The sequence below is a fragment of the Silene latifolia genome, unplaced genomic scaffold (assembly GCF_048544455.1).
Source record: "Silene latifolia isolate original U9 population unplaced genomic scaffold, ASM4854445v1 scaffold_119, whole genome shotgun sequence".
In the NCBI taxonomy this organism is placed as follows: domain Eukaryota; kingdom Viridiplantae; phylum Streptophyta; class Magnoliopsida; order Caryophyllales; family Caryophyllaceae; genus Silene; species Silene latifolia.
The window spans coordinates 1080022-1097051 of record NW_027413127.1 but is presented as its reverse complement, the minus strand read 5'-3'; the positions used below and the strand labels follow the sequence as shown (position 1 = coordinate 1097051).

The 17030-nt window shown below is 38.2% G+C and overlaps 2 long non-coding RNA genes across 2 annotated transcripts; both read right to left on the bottom strand.

Moving 5' to 3' along the window:
* Positions 1-8023: 8023 nt before the first annotated feature.
* LOC141637521 (uncharacterized) lies at positions 8024-9116 on the bottom strand. Its single transcript, XR_012541807.1, has 3 exons — positions 9055-9116; positions 8531-8708; positions 8024-8279 (listed from the first exon to the last, which is right to left on the bottom strand). It is a non-coding gene; the product is annotated as an uncharacterized LOC141637521 (long non-coding RNA).
* A 6301-nt stretch (positions 9117-15417) lies between these two features.
* On the bottom strand, positions 15418-15947 carry LOC141637528 (uncharacterized). The gene is made up of 2 exons (XR_012541809.1): positions 15812-15947; positions 15418-15712 (listed from the first exon to the last, which is right to left on the bottom strand). It is a non-coding gene; the product is annotated as an uncharacterized LOC141637528 (long non-coding RNA).
* Positions 15948-17030: the final 1083 nt, after the last annotated feature.

The window sequence follows — 17030 nt, the reverse complement described above, 5'->3', positions numbered from 1 at the left end:
GAATTACTGAATATTATATTTTTTTGGAAATTTAGATTGATTTATTTACCATTTAATAGTTTACAAAATATAACATACTTATATTATATTTGTGTTAGTTAAATAATTAACATCTTTATACTAATTAATATCATAAGTAGGGCCTGTTTATTTTAAGGAAACTCACCATATTCTGTTGTTTTCTAAATTTATACTTCAACCAAAACTATTAATATTTACATTGAAGTCCCTTGTTCACGTCCATCACATGGTGATATGTGGATATAAACGAAGTAAGAGAGAGAATGCGGGGTCACAAATTACTATAACCACAAATGATAGACAAATAAGGAAAGTGGAAGATTTTAGTGAATTTGCCGTTTTAGAAAATGTGGAAGATGTTAGAGAATATGAGGGAGTATAATTAATTTGTATAGATTTATTTAATTACATAGAAGTCTCTTAGTTTCTGGATTATATATATATATATATATATATATATATATATATATATATATATATATATATATATATATATATATAGAGAGAAGGGTTCTTATAAGGTCTTCATACCTTATAAGGCCCTAAGTCTTTATAAGAGCCCTTGGATGAAGGGATTGAAGGGATGAGATGAGGAGAGAGGCGTGTTTTTTTCGAGCAAAAAAAAAAAAAAGAAAATGTTGATTGTGTGAGAGAGGGACCACTTCCACTTGTTTATGTCGCCACCATATCAAATCTCGCGGACATTATGAATAAAATAAGCCTCCTATATCATTTTGCATGCTTCCCTCCTCTTTTCACCATTCAAAACCTCTCAACAAGCAAAAACCCATAAAAATCCCCAGAAAAACGATCCTAAATATTGTAAAATACAATATAAATCATAAAAAAATAAGAGAAATATCAAATGTAATGGAAAACTATGTCGTTGATCGTCGATAAAAAAATTGTTATAAGATAAAGTACGTTATTGTTCATCCGTTAAAAAAATTGTCATTCTTCATCGTAGAAACAAGCAGAAATGACATTCAGTGTTTGTGAAGTGGATCATATGCAGATTGAAGTTGCCGTCGAAGGTGAGTTGTTTACTTTCTTATTTGTGTCTAGGTTATTATTGTTAATACTGTTGTACGTTCATGGTGTTCATCAAGATTGTTCTTTCATTTTGGTAGCTTGTTCTTGATGGCAAAAAATGATCGAAATTGAAAAGCTTGATCAAGTAGGAATTATAACTCCGGTCGTTTTGAAAAACTCGATCCAAATATGTATAACTTCAATAATACAATATTATAACTCCGGGCGTTTGTAGTAAAACTCTTTGAATATTTCCTGCAGACTTCGTGTAACAGGGGTAATTGAAAACCTAAATTGTGCGTAAAAATCTTACTAAAGAACCAATTTTGATATACTTATTAATGTTATAGCTGAAGTTATAAATTCATTAAGTGAAGTTGGGTGTACATGATATGCCTGGAGTTATACATGATGTAGCTAGAGTTATACATCGTGTGACTAGAGTTATCTGATCGTTTATAGAGTTTTACATTATATGCTAAGAGTTTTACATTGTATAGCTAGAGTTATACATCGTATGACTAGAGTTATACGTTTTGTACCTAGAGTTTTACATCGTGTATGACTACAGTTATACAGACTGTGCCTAGATTATACATCAAATGCACAGAGTTATACATGCTGTCTCTAGAGTTGTACATTGTATTATTAGAGTTATTCAGACTGTGTATGGAGTTGTACATTGTATGATAAGAGATACATTGTATGATAAGAGTTATACATTGTATGACTAGAGTTATACGTTGTATGATAAGAGTTATACATTGTATGACTAGAGTTATACGTTGTATGATAAGAGTTATACATTGTATAGCTAGAGTTATACATTGTATGACTAGAGTTATACGTTGTATGATAAGAGTTATACATTGTATAGCTAGAGTTATACATTGTATGACTAGAGTTATACATTGTATGACTAGAGTTATATGTTGTGTGCCTAGAGTTATACATTAAATGCACAGAGTTATACATGCTGTCTCTAGAGTTGTACATTGTATGATTAGAGTTATACATTAAAAGCATAGAGTTATACATGCTGTTTCTAGACTTATACTGGACTTTGTGTTTCTTTGCTTGTATTTTTCTCCGTCATGGTTTTTTCTCGAATTAAGAGTCGCTTAGTTTTTCTGAGTTTATTACCAAAACAAATTAAATAAAATAAAACAAATAAAATAAAACAAATGACGAAAACATTTAACATAGATGAACTTAATTAATAGATATATAGATACATAAACCTAATGCATTGCTAAAAAAACAGTTCTTAGATGTTCATATAGGGATGCAGTCTCTTCTATGATATTCATCCTCTCCTCCTTTGCTATTTGGAGGTTTCGTTCTGCAGATGCAATATCTTCTAACAAATTGCAGATGTCTGCTGCTCTGACAAGCCATTTTCTTTGGCGTCCTTGAGTGCGATCCGAGCATCCTTAAGGAATTCCCTGTACTTCCTCTCGATTTCCCTCAAGCGGCTTATGAAACTTTTGTTGTACTCGGTCATAATGCATGTTAAACGAATGGTATCATTCATTCTTGAAGGAAGATTGGAGTTTATTAGGTTTTAAGAATTTAGGTTTTTGAGTTTAGGGTGGAGATAGGGATATAATGGACTGTTTATTGAGGCGGGGAATGAATTTATAATTAGTAATGTGTCCTTTGAGTGGTTTTTTAATTAATATGTTTGGTGGTTGATGCTTAAATTAATACGAATTTTGTTTAGGAAGTTGTGCCATATCCCTGCTTCAAATCTTATAACCCTTCGCATTCCGGACATTGTCTTTTAATTAAATGTATACTCTTAGAATGTAAAGTATGCATAGAGTTATGCATTATATACCTAGAGTTATACATTATATGGACAGAGTTATACATTGTGTAGAATGAGTTATACATAAAAAGGACTAGAGTTATACATCGTATGCCAAGAGTTATACATTGTATGTCTAGAGTTACACAGATTGTGACTAGAGTTTTACATCTTTTGACTACAATTATAAATACTGTGACTAGAGTTATACATTGACTGACTAGAGTTATACATTATCCGCCTAAAGTTTTACATTCTCGTGCCCGAGTTCTACAAAGTGTGACTAGAATTATAAATACCGTGACTACGATTATACATCGATGCCAAGAGTTATACATTGTATGTCTAGAGTTATACATTATCCGCCTAAAGTTTTACATTCTCGTGCCCCGAGTTCTACAAAGTGTGACTAGAATTATAAATACTGTGACTAGAGTTATACATCAAATGCCAAAAGTTCTACAAAGTGTGACTAGAGTTATACATCGATGCCGAGTTATACATTGTATGTCTAGAGTTATACAAATTGTGACTAGAGTTTTACATTGACTGACTAGAGTTATACATTAAATTACTAGAGTTATACATTAAATACTGTGACTAGAGTTATACATTAAATGACTAGAGTTATACATTGAATGACTACGGTTATACGAGTTTTGACTAGAGTTGTACATTGTATGACTAGAGTTTTACATTGAATGACTAGGGTTATACAGAGTTTGTCTAGAGTTATACATTGAATGGTAAGAGTTATACATTATATACCCAAAGTTATACACTCTGTGCCCAGAGTTATACAGTCTGTGCATAGAGTTATACAGTATATGCGTAGAGTTATGTATTTCTTAATCATTTCATGGATGTTTGATTCCTCGGGTGGTCGTAAGGCGTGGAAGCTGAGTATTGTAAGCATTTGGCAGCGGAGTTTACACCTTGTGTAGGGCAACAATTTTTTGAAATCGACGAGGCGGTGACATTCTATAAAGTTTATGCATTGGCGTCCGGGTTTGATGTTCGGAAGTACTCGACGAAAAAAAATGGCGCGATGGTGAAGTAAAGACAAAGTTGCTTGGTTTGCGCAGAGAGAGGATTCACATATGTCCCAAAAGGAGAGGCGATAATTAAAAAAAAAAAAGACCGGGGTTAGGGAAGAAGAAATGCAATGGGGAAAAAGAACTGCAAACCAAGAAATATACAATCAAGAGGGTAGGGTGTAAAGCACATGTCAGGCTATTTATGAAGAATGGAGTACTAGTAATTGACCGATTCCACATGGGGCATAATCACGAGCTTGTATCGAGTGAGGATCGTCAGTTTCAAAAGATGTCGCGGAACATAGAAGATTTTCACAAGTACTTGATAATGTACAACTCAAGGGTTAGTTTACTATTAAACAAACATCCACTAATTGAATGGCAAACTTCTAAAGTTATTCACCGAGATGATAGAGTTATGTAACCTAAGAGTTAAAAATAATAAGTAGGTGCACAATAAATCAACGGAGTTATGCATATGTTTGATGGAGTTATAAGAATAGCTGAAAGGGTTATAGTTGAGGAAATCTTGGTTATTAATAAGCACTGATAAGGATTTGTTGTCCCCTGCAGTTGAGGATAGGAGCAACTAGGACGTACAACATGTGTAAGGAGTTCGTAAACGGGTTCGAGAACATTGGTGCATCCTTAATCGATTTTAAGAACTTCCACGAGAGATGTGAAGTGCTTCATCCATAAACAGGACGGTCAATTGTTCATTGACCGGTTCAAGAATATGGCACGAGAATAGGCGGGGTTTTATTTTGATTATGAAGTTGACAAGGATAACAACCTTCGGTTAAGGCGCAATATGGGGTGACAAAACCGCTAGGAGGAACTACTCCGTATTTGGAGATGCGATGTCGTACGACCCAACATACTCAACAAACAAATACGATATGATTTTCACGCCATTCACGGCATAGATCACCATAAGCGATCGCAACATTCGTGGGGCGTTGATTGCCCATGAAGACCATGAATACTTCCGGTGGGTTTTCAACGGGTTTTTGAATGCTATGGGAGGAAAGGAACCCAAGTACATTATCACGAGATCGGGATCCGGGCATTATTAAGGCCGTACCCCTTGCCTTCAAGATTGCACGCCACCGATTTTGCATGTGGCATATAATGAACAAGGTGCCATCAAAGGTCGGGGTGACAAAGGAGGATTATAAGGAGTTCCTTGAGAAATTGAACAACATTATATGGGACGACAACATAGAAGCGACGACTTTGACGCTAGGTGGGCAGAAATAATGGACGCGCATGGTCTTGTGAACAATGAGTGGTTTACGAGGCGTTCGATAAAAGGAGACAATGGGTGATGGCACATTGCGGGGACTTGAACATGGGTGGTGTAATGAGAACAACCCGAGATCGGAGAGCAAAGAAATAGTTTTTTTAAGAAGTTCGAGCGAAGTCGGGCACGTTAGTGGAGTTTTGGATGCGTTTTGAAAGCGCTATGGACCATCGGCATACGCGAAGAGACTTGACCATGAAAACCGACACTCAACACCGCACCGGCACGCATTTACCCATGGAGGAATATGCGGCAAATGTTTATACCCGTGAGGTTTTCAAGGAATTCCAACTAGAGGTCATTTGCTCAATCGATACATGTAAGACCGGGGGCTATGCTGAAGTAGATGGGGTTGAAGTGACTGCCGTAAAGGATTCAATCGATTTAAAAGTTTCAACGTAGAGTACAACCCAGGTAACAACATTTTGGCATCAACGTTATGTGGTAGTTGACTAAAGTTGGTAGATATTGCGCCAAAGTTACATTGTCTGAAGATAGAAGTTATACAATTGTTCAGTGAACTAAAGTTTTCTGAACGTATAATTTTTCTGATAATATGCATAACTCTACTTCCAGAATGTATAACTCTTGTTGCCATATGTTTAATTGTTGTTGCCATTAGGAGTTATTCAATTTTTCACTGAACTGTTGTCATTTGCAGTATGACTCTGGTTATATATTGAATAACTTTAGCTTTCAGAATGTATAACTCTACTTCCAGAATAACATTAGAAATTCAATTTTTAACTGAACTGCAGCTATTTGTAGTATAACTCTGATTAGGGTTTGAATAACTGTAGCTTTCAGACTGTATAACTCTTGTTGCCATATGTATAACTCTACGTGATAATGTTTAACTGTTATTATATGTATAAGACTACTGACGACATGATTTAATTGGATTACAGGACACAGACTACACAAAGTCACTGTATGATGTTTGAAAGAATGGGATTTCTGTGTTGACATATAGTATGGATTTTGTCGGCTAACGGCATGAAGACAATTCCGGGTGATTACGTTTCTACAAGATGGAGAAAGGATGCATTGCAATTCAGATTATCAGAATGTGATGGTGAACAAATGGAAACAAATAGTAGCGCTGATGCAAAAGAAGTTGCGATGGTGAAGTTGTGGTCAGAAGTTCATGCAACCATTGGTTTACTTCGTGGCACGAGTGAGACCAAGTTGTGAACTTAAGCTCGTTAATTAGAGAGTTCAAGGAGAAACTTTTACCGTACAAGAAGGATTTAACAAAGCAAAGCAGGAATTTGAGCGAATCCTTGGTTGCCCCCCCCTGACGAGGTAACAATACTTCCACCAAAACAATCGAAAAACAAAGGCGCGTAAAAGATTGGTGTCAGCTAAGGCTAAAGCCATTGCCTTGGCTTCTAAGCCAAAGCGCATGTGTAATAATCGTAAACAAATGGCACACCACGATAAACGGAATCGCCCTAACCCATTCTCCGAGCATCCACCGTCTTCACCAAAGATCTCAAGCAAGAAAGAAGAAGAGGAAGAAGAAGAAGAAGAAGAAGAAGAAGAAGAAGAAGACGAAGACGACGAAGAAGAAGAATAGAGAAACTTAACATGCTTTGTAGTAGTAGGCGTGAGAAAAATACCCCCGTCTCAACAAATTATTTACAATCTTTTTTTCTTTAAAAGGTAAAAATCGGTGAGACGGAAGGGGTCGTTAATAGCTAGCTTTTGTCTATTTTGAAGGGGGTTGCACCTTCCGGTTGTATAACTTCAATAATATGGTCTCAGTGAAGTTTCAAGCTAATGTTGTATAACTCTTTTACATTATTTTGACGAGTTCTGTTCATGGCAACATATCCGATATTGAAAAGTGGCTTTAAGAATGAATTATAATTTCAGTGGCTTTAAGTACAACTCTTACCCATATATGGATAAATGTACTTCACAGAGTGTATAACTCTTGTTCACATATTGAATAACTGTTGTTATTTTTTGTAAAACTCATAACTGTCTAATAACAATTGCCTTTTACATAACTGCAGTCATATGTTGTATAACTCGGTACACGCTTTGTATAATCATTGATGTTTTTTCTATAACTCTTAGTCTGTCGATAAATTTTGCCTTTTTTTCACAACTGCAGTCATGTGATGTATAAGTCCTGTACATAATTTATATAACTTTACTTCACAGAGTGTATAACTCTAATACTTATTTGCGAAACTTGGATTTTAATTCACTGACCAAGATGATATAGTAACAATCTATGACAAAAAGTTGTCTAAGTTGTCAAGGAGTTTCATGACAACATACTAGAGTTGCAAAAAAAGAGGATACATAATCAAAACGAAATAAATTCTATCTTTTAGCAGGTTTTTTTGGTCCTCTCCGCGCTGCTTTCCGTCTGTTTTCTAATTGCTTGGCGATCTGTAATTTATCGCCGATGAAAACATTGACCTTGTCCAGAACTGCTTCCCTGATGATGTTCATGTCAGCTAGGAGAAGCGTCGCTGCCAACTGGATCACCAAATAGCGACGGTTCACCTTCCTCTCGAGATCAACGTGATCAAACCTTTCCCCCTCGTACATTAACATGTGCATCATGGCGAACAAGCCAGACTCGGTGTCATTTATAGTTTGATGATGCCAGGCAAACGGGATCTGACGGAACTGGAACGCCGGTATGTCTTTCCCTCCGTTCTTCTCTTTGACCCTGGACTCCACGTAGTCGCTCATGAGGCTCGCCCGCGAGGCAAGAACGTCAAAAAGTGAGATTGTAAAAGCGGTGACCCCCCTTTTTAGTTGTTGAACATAATTACAATTTAATTCCACTTACAACAATGTGACCAGCTTTGCATATCTCCGATTGCCGCGGACTTGAATAGTACTTACAGTCCAGAAGATCAATCGTCCTAGAATTAAAGTTGATACACACACATGCATAATGGGCTTCAATCTTAATGGGTACGAAGATTAAATCAGCCTTGAAGCTGAAATCTGTCCCACAGTCGGTTCGGAATACGTCCCACGTATTGTACAACCTGTCGGTGTCCGGTGTTTGTTGGACAGGGTCTCGCACAAGGTTCAAGATTATTTCCTGTTCAAGTAGCAGTATATGTGTGAGGATACGAGTGGAGTTATAGGGGTTGTGCATTGGAGTTGCACAGTACCTCTTATAGCATAATGAAGAATGCCTGACTTCATAGTGGTTGTTAGTAACTCCTCAAAGCAAAATGTTTAACTCCAGGGCAGGAATGTATAACTTTAGACTTAATTTCCACTGTGAAAGTTTTAAAGAGGGTATGTGCAACTCTTATAACATATTAAAGGGATTGATTAGGACAATACCATATGACGGATACCGAAGAAAGACGAACGAAAAAGCCCGCAATCCTCTGCCTCCAATCGATTAAGCAACAAGGACCAACACTCAATCACTTTTTCATCCATTGGCGTCTCAGGGAGCATAGACAACATTTGCAACCTATTAATTGTTCCGTGCCGTCCATAACTCACAAGTGGTTCACTGTAGTTCAGACAGAAGGAGTTAATCAGGCTATAACGTATACTAAATGGGAAGGTAACTGCTATTAAAATGACTGCATAACTTCACTGGTGAAACGTATAATCAGCTTTAGGAATGTGTAACCCCATTAACGATATTTATAACTTCAGTGATGAAACATATAACTCCATGTATCACTCTAGGTATAACTCCAGGCCTCTAATGTATAACTCCAAAGTATATATTGTACAACTCTGACCATATACTGTAAAACTCTACTCAAAATACGGTAGAATTCCCAGTATGGAAATGTGACTATATTAATAAAACTTAATATGATAAAAAAATAGGATTTTAGACAGCTTACTCATTTGGAAATTTGTAGTCATCAAGAAAAACGTAGTCAGCCACTTGTTTGCGATACGCCGGGATGTCCCTAGTTAATGCCTTGTTCATCTTCATCATCTTGGCGACCACGGTAAGGTCGGCGTCTAGATCGCCGACATATTTGGTGCAACCAAGGCCGTCGCCCTTACCCCGGAGCGGCTACTAACAATGAGAGGGCCCGACGACGGCGTCCCGGCCCAGGGCTACTTTGGAAGGTGGAGTCTGGAAGGTTGAACCGACCTTAGAGCAAGGTCGTTTAGCATAACTGTTCTCACCGGCGTTTCCAACACCTCTCTTGCTTCCACTTGTGTTGCCGGCTGACCTATGTTTATCACGCACCTCCTCCAATTCACGGTCTTTAAGCTCCTTAAAAGCTGATACCCTGGATAACACATCTTCCCTGTCCACGTTAATGTCACTGAGGACAAGGGTTGCAGCAATTTCCGCTCGCATGAGGTCATTGCTTTCCTCGGTCCCTAGGGTGCACGGTCGAATGGCTCTCCACGATGCAAAGAACATATGAACCATGACGTACGGACGCGTCATTGGCAGTATGTCCTGCTCCCTGCCAGTTGAATTTAATGTTGACAAAAGGGAACCCTTCAACTCTCTTGCCTTTGTCGAGCCCTTTGTAGGCCATATACTTTCCCATTGCATCAGCCTGGCGGAGGTTAGGCAAGGCGTTTAAAAGCGGATTACCAATTAAGAAAACAAATGGAGATAATAAATAATCTAGTCACCAGTTTGATAGGACTTACGATGTACGCGCAATCCCTCCGTACGGTAATTTCGTAAGATCGTCCTCGTAAGAACGATTATCAAGATACTCGATCTGCTCCGACAGGAAATTTATACAAATGCAAGAGTAGTGATCTTCATCACCGGTTAACTACGGGACGAAAACCTACACACATGCACCAAAAATCTAAGAGTTATAAAACATAATAAGCAGATTAGAGGCATACATATTGTGCGTAGTTGGAATTATACTTTCTATTGCTAGAGTTATACATTATATGAGTAGAGTTGCACAATCAATTGCTAGAGTTACACAAGATATTGTTGCGATTGTACATTATGTGCAGTAAGCATTTGCCTGGAGTTATACATTATACTGTATATGCTTCCAGTTGTACTTTATGTGCATAGAGTTATACATTCTATGGCAAGAGTTATACATTATATGTCCAGAGTTATGGAGTGAAGTTAGCCACTCATCGAAACTCTAACCGTATACTGTATAGCTCTACACAAAATAATGTATAACTTCATCCGCAACGAATAACTCTAGTCATTCTGAAAGCTAGAGTTATATAATGTATAACTCTTGCAATAGAATGTATAACTCTAGCCATAAAATATATAACTGTAAGCATATACAGTGTAGTGTATAATTCCAGGTATTACTTTAGGTATAACTCCAGGCCTAACTCCAAAGCATATATTGTACAACTCTAAGCATATCTTTGTTAAACTCTACGGAAATAATGTATCATTCCAGTATGTAAATGTCTCTATATTGATATCTGAGCTCACCATATCGGAGTCCAGTTGGAATGGACTAGGACACGACTCTTGCCACATGTCCCACGCGTAACAAAAGCCTTCAGAATGATCAACAACCAAGTTTTTCTTCCTGCCTTGCCAAATTGCAATTGCTAGGTCCTATAAAAATAATAGACGGGGGTTGGCAGCTTGTATCACAAGTTACGTACAGTTTGTCACAAAATAACTTGCGGAGTTCGAGCACACTTACAGAGTGACTTAGGCCAAAGAAAGCCCGCGAACTTGAAACAGCTGCGGTGTTCGCGTGCGTAAGCTGATTGAGTAGCACGGACCAGCAGTCGATGACATTTCCCAGAATCTGTTTCCCGGGCATCAACGACTGGAGATCAATACGCGTTATGCAGTTTGGTGTGGGATATGTGACCAATTGTTCCCTACAAAGGATTAGCAAAATTGAGACACGCAGCAAGGGAATGCATTCATGGCCTGTTTGTCTGTCGTATTGAAATATAGGTAAAACTTATCTTTTACTTACGATTTCTTATGGTCGTGGAATTCATCAAATACATAATCCATTACATCCTTCCTCACCCTGAACACCGTCCCGAAACGTTCCTTGTTAAAACGCAACCACTGTGAGCATACGTGCTGGTCAGGTTCGGGTGCCCCGCAATCCCGAGAACAACCTAGGTTCTCAGGTACAATGTCCATACACGGAAGGGGGTCAGCTGAATGCAGCAAGAAGGGATGGTGGATCATGTCACATCGCGGCACATAAATAGGGGGTGGATGTGGTGCAACCGGATCAACCCTAGCACCAGCGATTTCAACTACCAAACCTTCTTTGGCAAAGACCGATCATTCGCTCCTCAACCCCTAAAATGCCTCATTCAAATCTGCCGTGCTCATGAAAGTCGGGGGATTTCATTTCCGATACATTCGGTTGAAGGATTCCCCGGGTGATCTCCGCACCCTCGACAACATCTACGTTTACTCCCCCATTGTTAGAATGTTGTTCAACATTCTCAATTACATCCTTTTTCAAAGTGGCCTGAATGAAAAATAACAAAATTAAACGCCAAACGTATAACTCGGCCATAAAATGTATAACTCGTAAGCATAAAATGTATAACTCTGGCCATATAATGTATAACTGTAAGCATATACACTATAATGTATAACTCTACTGTATAACTCTAGATATACCTCCAGCTATCTAATATATAACTCTAAAGCATCTATTGTATAACTCTAGTCATATACTGTATAATTGTGGTCGTATACTGGTTAAGAGTTGTACCAACCGGCCGTTACAGTTATACTACAGTTACAAGGCCTCAACATAAGTTTCAACAAGGTTATACTATATCAACATAGAGTTATACACTACCAATAAAAAATAAAAAAAAAAACATTGTATAAAAAGTATTTATCGCAAATTAAAAAAATTACCTCGCCACCAGGACCACTCCCGTCTGTTGAAGTCCACATGCGGCTTCCTTCATTTCAAATAGATAGAAAATGTACACTCCATCAATTCTTGTGTGTCCAAACCCACCTGGGACCGTAGATTTTTCCATCGCCTTTTCTGACGGTTGATTGTCTGACAATCTTTCAACATTTTCTTGCAATCCCTCCCCATGAACTTGCTCATGCACCTCATCACCTACCACGGGGCGAGATTCAGCATTATCTGACCTTCCGTCAGCTTGGCCTACAATGTCTGCTGCTCCTTCATGGTCAGTGTCTGACAATCTTCCACCATTTTCAGCATTTTCATTCAATCCGTCCTCATGAACGTGCTCATGCCCCTCATCACCTGTCCAGAGGCGAGCCTCATCGTCCTTTGACGGTCCAAGAGTTTCGTCAATTTCCTCCTCGGTGTAACGCGCCTCCAACAACAGTTCTCTGACAGTTGGGGCGGGGGTGCACACAACTTGATCCTCTAACCCTGGGCTATCAGGTGACAACGGCTTAGAAACTACTGTATCACCTCCCACTTCCTCCATAATCTTTGACCATGAAACTGCAACTGATTTCGTTGGTGTCTCGGCTTTGACGGACTCTAGAAGCGGCTCAACACGGGGGTTACCACCCCTGCCACCCGCATCATTGGCGAGACTAGACAGAACTTCACTTATTTGACGCGTAGATGCATCGATTCCGTCAGATTTTTTGGGAGGCTCAGTAACTACCTCTCCAAATGCAGGAGCGTTACCCACAGAAACCTTCAGCCTTTCTGCAATATGTTCTGCTTCAGCGACGTACTTTTGAATCTTTTCACCCTCAAAGAATTCTTGAGAGGCCTGACTAGGATTTAGGCCCGTCGGATCACTAGTTCTGACTTTGATCCGTGCGGTTGCATGTGCGTACCATGAATAGAACACAATAGCGTTCCTTTGCATTTGTAGATAAAGCTCGTGGGTACCCTGAATCCAAGAAGTACACTAAGTTAGTTATATTATAATATATGGGTACGTTAAGTCAAAAGCAAATCCATCTCGAGAAATATATAATAGTTTGCACTTACATCGACACCCTAGCTTTCAATTCCTGGTCATCCTCGGCCTTTGATGGTAGTTCTATCTCAAGGAACTTCTTCTCGAAACTTGGGCGGAGAGAGAGCGTGGGGGCTGTTAGATTGTTTGGGTTCACGCGGGCCGCCGAGGCTGCTACTCGTCCACACTCCTTCCATAAGAGGGGTCTTGAAGGCACCTTGGATACCTGGTCTTAGACAAGGTTAAAGTACCCAATCCCCCTTGACCCACCTCAAATTTTACCCTCTCTACAAGCGCAGTTTCATCCCAATGTTTGATCAAAGGTAGATCATGTTTACAAGGCTTACCCTTGTAATCATATCGTGAAAGTAGCTTATCATAAGGAACGGATACACCCGTTCAACATTGTTACCCCGTTTTAAAGTCTACCCCGCTTTCACCATCATGTCCAAAATATAAGAGCACCGGTCAAAATGCGGGATGGCTTTAGGATCTTCTACAGCCCTTAACAGCTTCCAATCTATCCCGTTGTTTGGCATGGGTGCGAGGAATGAAGACATACAGAACAAAACAAATAGGCGGCAAAATTGATCGTCCGCCTCCTCGTACTCCATAAGTTGCCTGAAAACTTTCCCTAAGGGTATTGAACTATTCCCTTTGGCCACCCCGTACGCTTGCCGCCATTTATCCTTCACTCCTTATTCTCGGGATCGTTGGACCCCTTCTGCGAGCTCACGGGCACCAAAGGGAGAGGGTCTGGTCCGAAAGGTAACAAGAAACATCATGCACGTCATGCTTACGATCATAAACTCCTTCTTCCGCGAAGCCCCGAACACATATGACCCGTCGAGAGAAGGACTCCAAGAACAGTGAACGTGTGCAAGTGGGAAGTTGCTAATCTTGAGTTCCAAAAGGCCACCAAACCCAATTTTCTTAACAATGGACACCGATCCTCATTAAGCTTTTCAATGACAGAGACAAGTCTTTGAGGTCGACACGAAACCGTTACTTCATGCACCCTCTTTACCCTTGGCTTGGCCTCAACCATCTCAACGGATAAGCAAGGACAACACACAAAATTAGACATACTGTAGTTGCAATTAGAGTTATTTGGAACAAAGAAATAGACATACTTGTGAATTAAAGTAATACAATAGATAGTCGAGTTATACAAAATATAAGAAAAGTTATACATTCGATAATAGAGTTAATCGAAATATCAAGAGTTATACATTCTAACAAAAAGTTATTCAAAATGTAATCGAGTTATACAACAAATGACAACAGATTATAAAAGGGTCAAACTTTGAACCCGAGAATCAGCTCCTTCTCGGTACTTGGTACAACATCCATCTGTAGGTGACAAACAAAAAAGGGATTCAGATTAACGGACACTTATACATATAATAACAAGTTATCTAATGTGTAACTCTAGGCATATAATATATAACTCCAGGAATAAAATGTACAACTCTAACCAAATATTGTATAACTCCAGTTATACATTATGACAACAGAAGTTATTCAACATGTAATCAGAGTTATACAACAAATGATTGCGATAAAATGTATAACTCTAGCAATAGAAAGTATAACTCTGGTCATGTAATGTATAACTCTAGTCCTAGATGTATAACTCTAGCAATAGAAAGTATAACTCTGGTCATGTAATGTATAACTCTAGTCCTAGATGTATAACGTAAGCATATACGATATAATGAATAACTCCAGAATAACTCCGGTATAAGTCCAGGCATCTAATGTATAACTCCAAAGTATAAATTGTATAACTCTAGCTTTATATTGTATATTTCAGTATAAATTGTATACCTGTAGGCATATATTGTATAACTCTATGAATGGAAACTAATTAAAAGTATAGTCATACATATAACAATTAGAGTTTGACATTATGAAGAAGGAGTTGGTCACGAGAATCGGAAGAGCTATACATCTAGAACCCAGAGTTATACATCTATGAACCAGAGTTATACATATTGCGTACTAAAGTTATACATCTATTAACCAGTTTTTTACATTAATTACCCAGAGTTACAATGTATAACTGTAAGCATATACAGTATAATGAATAACTCCAGGAATAACTCCAGGCATCTAATGTATAACTCCAAAGCATAAATTGTATAACTCTAGCTATATATTGTATATATCCAGGTATAAATTGTATAACTGTAGGCATATATTGTATAACTCTATGAATGGAAACTAATTAAAAGTATAGTCATACATATAACAATTCGAGTTTGACATTATAAAGAAGGAGTTGGTCACAGAATCAGAAGAGCTATACATCTAGAACCCAGAGTTATACATCTATGAACCAGAGTTATACATATTGCGTACTAAAGTTATACATCTATTAACCACAGTTTTACATTAATTACCCAGTGTTATACATATTGAGTACATCTATTAACCAGTTTTTTACATTAATTACCCAGAGTTATACATCTATTAACCAGAGTTTTAAATTAATTACCCAGAGTTATACATATTGAGTACTATAGTTATACATCTAGTAAGCAGAGTTAGACATCTAGTAACGTATAAATCAAAATCGAAACTTTTAACCTGGATATCAACTCCCGTGTCAATACTTTCTACAACATCCATCTGTAGATGACAAACAATTGGGATTAGAGTTATACAGATATTTAATTGAAGTTACAAATCATTCTATAAGAGTTATACCAGCAACACGAGATTTTTTACCTTCGATTCAGATTTCTTGGAAGATTTCTTGGCATTTTTCTTGGCAAAAACCATTGTTAATTATCAAAATGACCTCGAATTTGATCTGCAGAACCATAATTAACAATTGAACAAATAAACATCAACAAACCCATAATTGAAAATTGAAAAATCAAATGAACTCTTTTTATGATAGTTTAACAAAGGCAATAATTAACAAAAAAAACAAACTACAAATCACTGAATAAGGAATGGAGAAAATACCTTATAAAAAAATGGAGACAGGCGAGTTTGCACGCGAGTTGGTATTAATTTGTAGTGATGAAAATGGCGTCTGTTAGGATGGAGTTAATTGGTAGTGATGAAAATGGAGTTATCAGAATTGTGAAGAAAGAAAAGGAAGACGAAATGACAGGAAATAGAGGGAAAAATACCCGCAAGTTGTTTTGAATTGTCTAGAAAATGAGGAGGGAAATGATCATTGTCTGATGGACAAACAGTGTTGCATGCATGGGTTAGTGGGTTTGAGGAGAGAGGTAAATCAAATATATTAGTTTAATGGGGTTTAGTGGGGTTTGACTGCCAAATCGTGGCCATTGCTTTGCTTGATCCAACCGTCCACATTAGGACTTATGGACTTAATATATGTAAGGACCTTAGTTGATCCTTCCTCTATATATATATATATATATATATATATATATATATATATATATATATATATATATATATATATATATATATATTTAGGATCTCGTGAGAACGATCATTCGGTGAAAACGGTGAGAACAAGAGACTTATAAAGTAACACGCGTTCTATTGCTCACAGCCAACACTCATTTCTCACAAACCAGGTCTCTCCTCAAACTCTAACCACCACTCAAATTCCCCCATCACCTAGAGTCGTCGCCGGCGACGACCACCAACAATACCGACGAACCGTCGCAAATTTCCCTCGCTCCTCAATTCCCACCACCTTTTATATTCCCCAGCACCTGTAGTCGTCGACATCAACCGCCACCAAGGCAAGCGAATCATAATCGACATCCCGCCGGCGAAACTATTGAACACCACCAATCCCCAACATTCCTTATTTGCAAACCCAGATCTCGGCGTTGACTGACTTTGGGATCGGGAATAGTTCTTAGAAGTGCGTGCCAAAGCTATCTTGGGTTACGAGTTATGAGTGGTACTCGATAGAGTAGAGGCTACTCGATCGAGTAGCGTGGTTACTCGATCG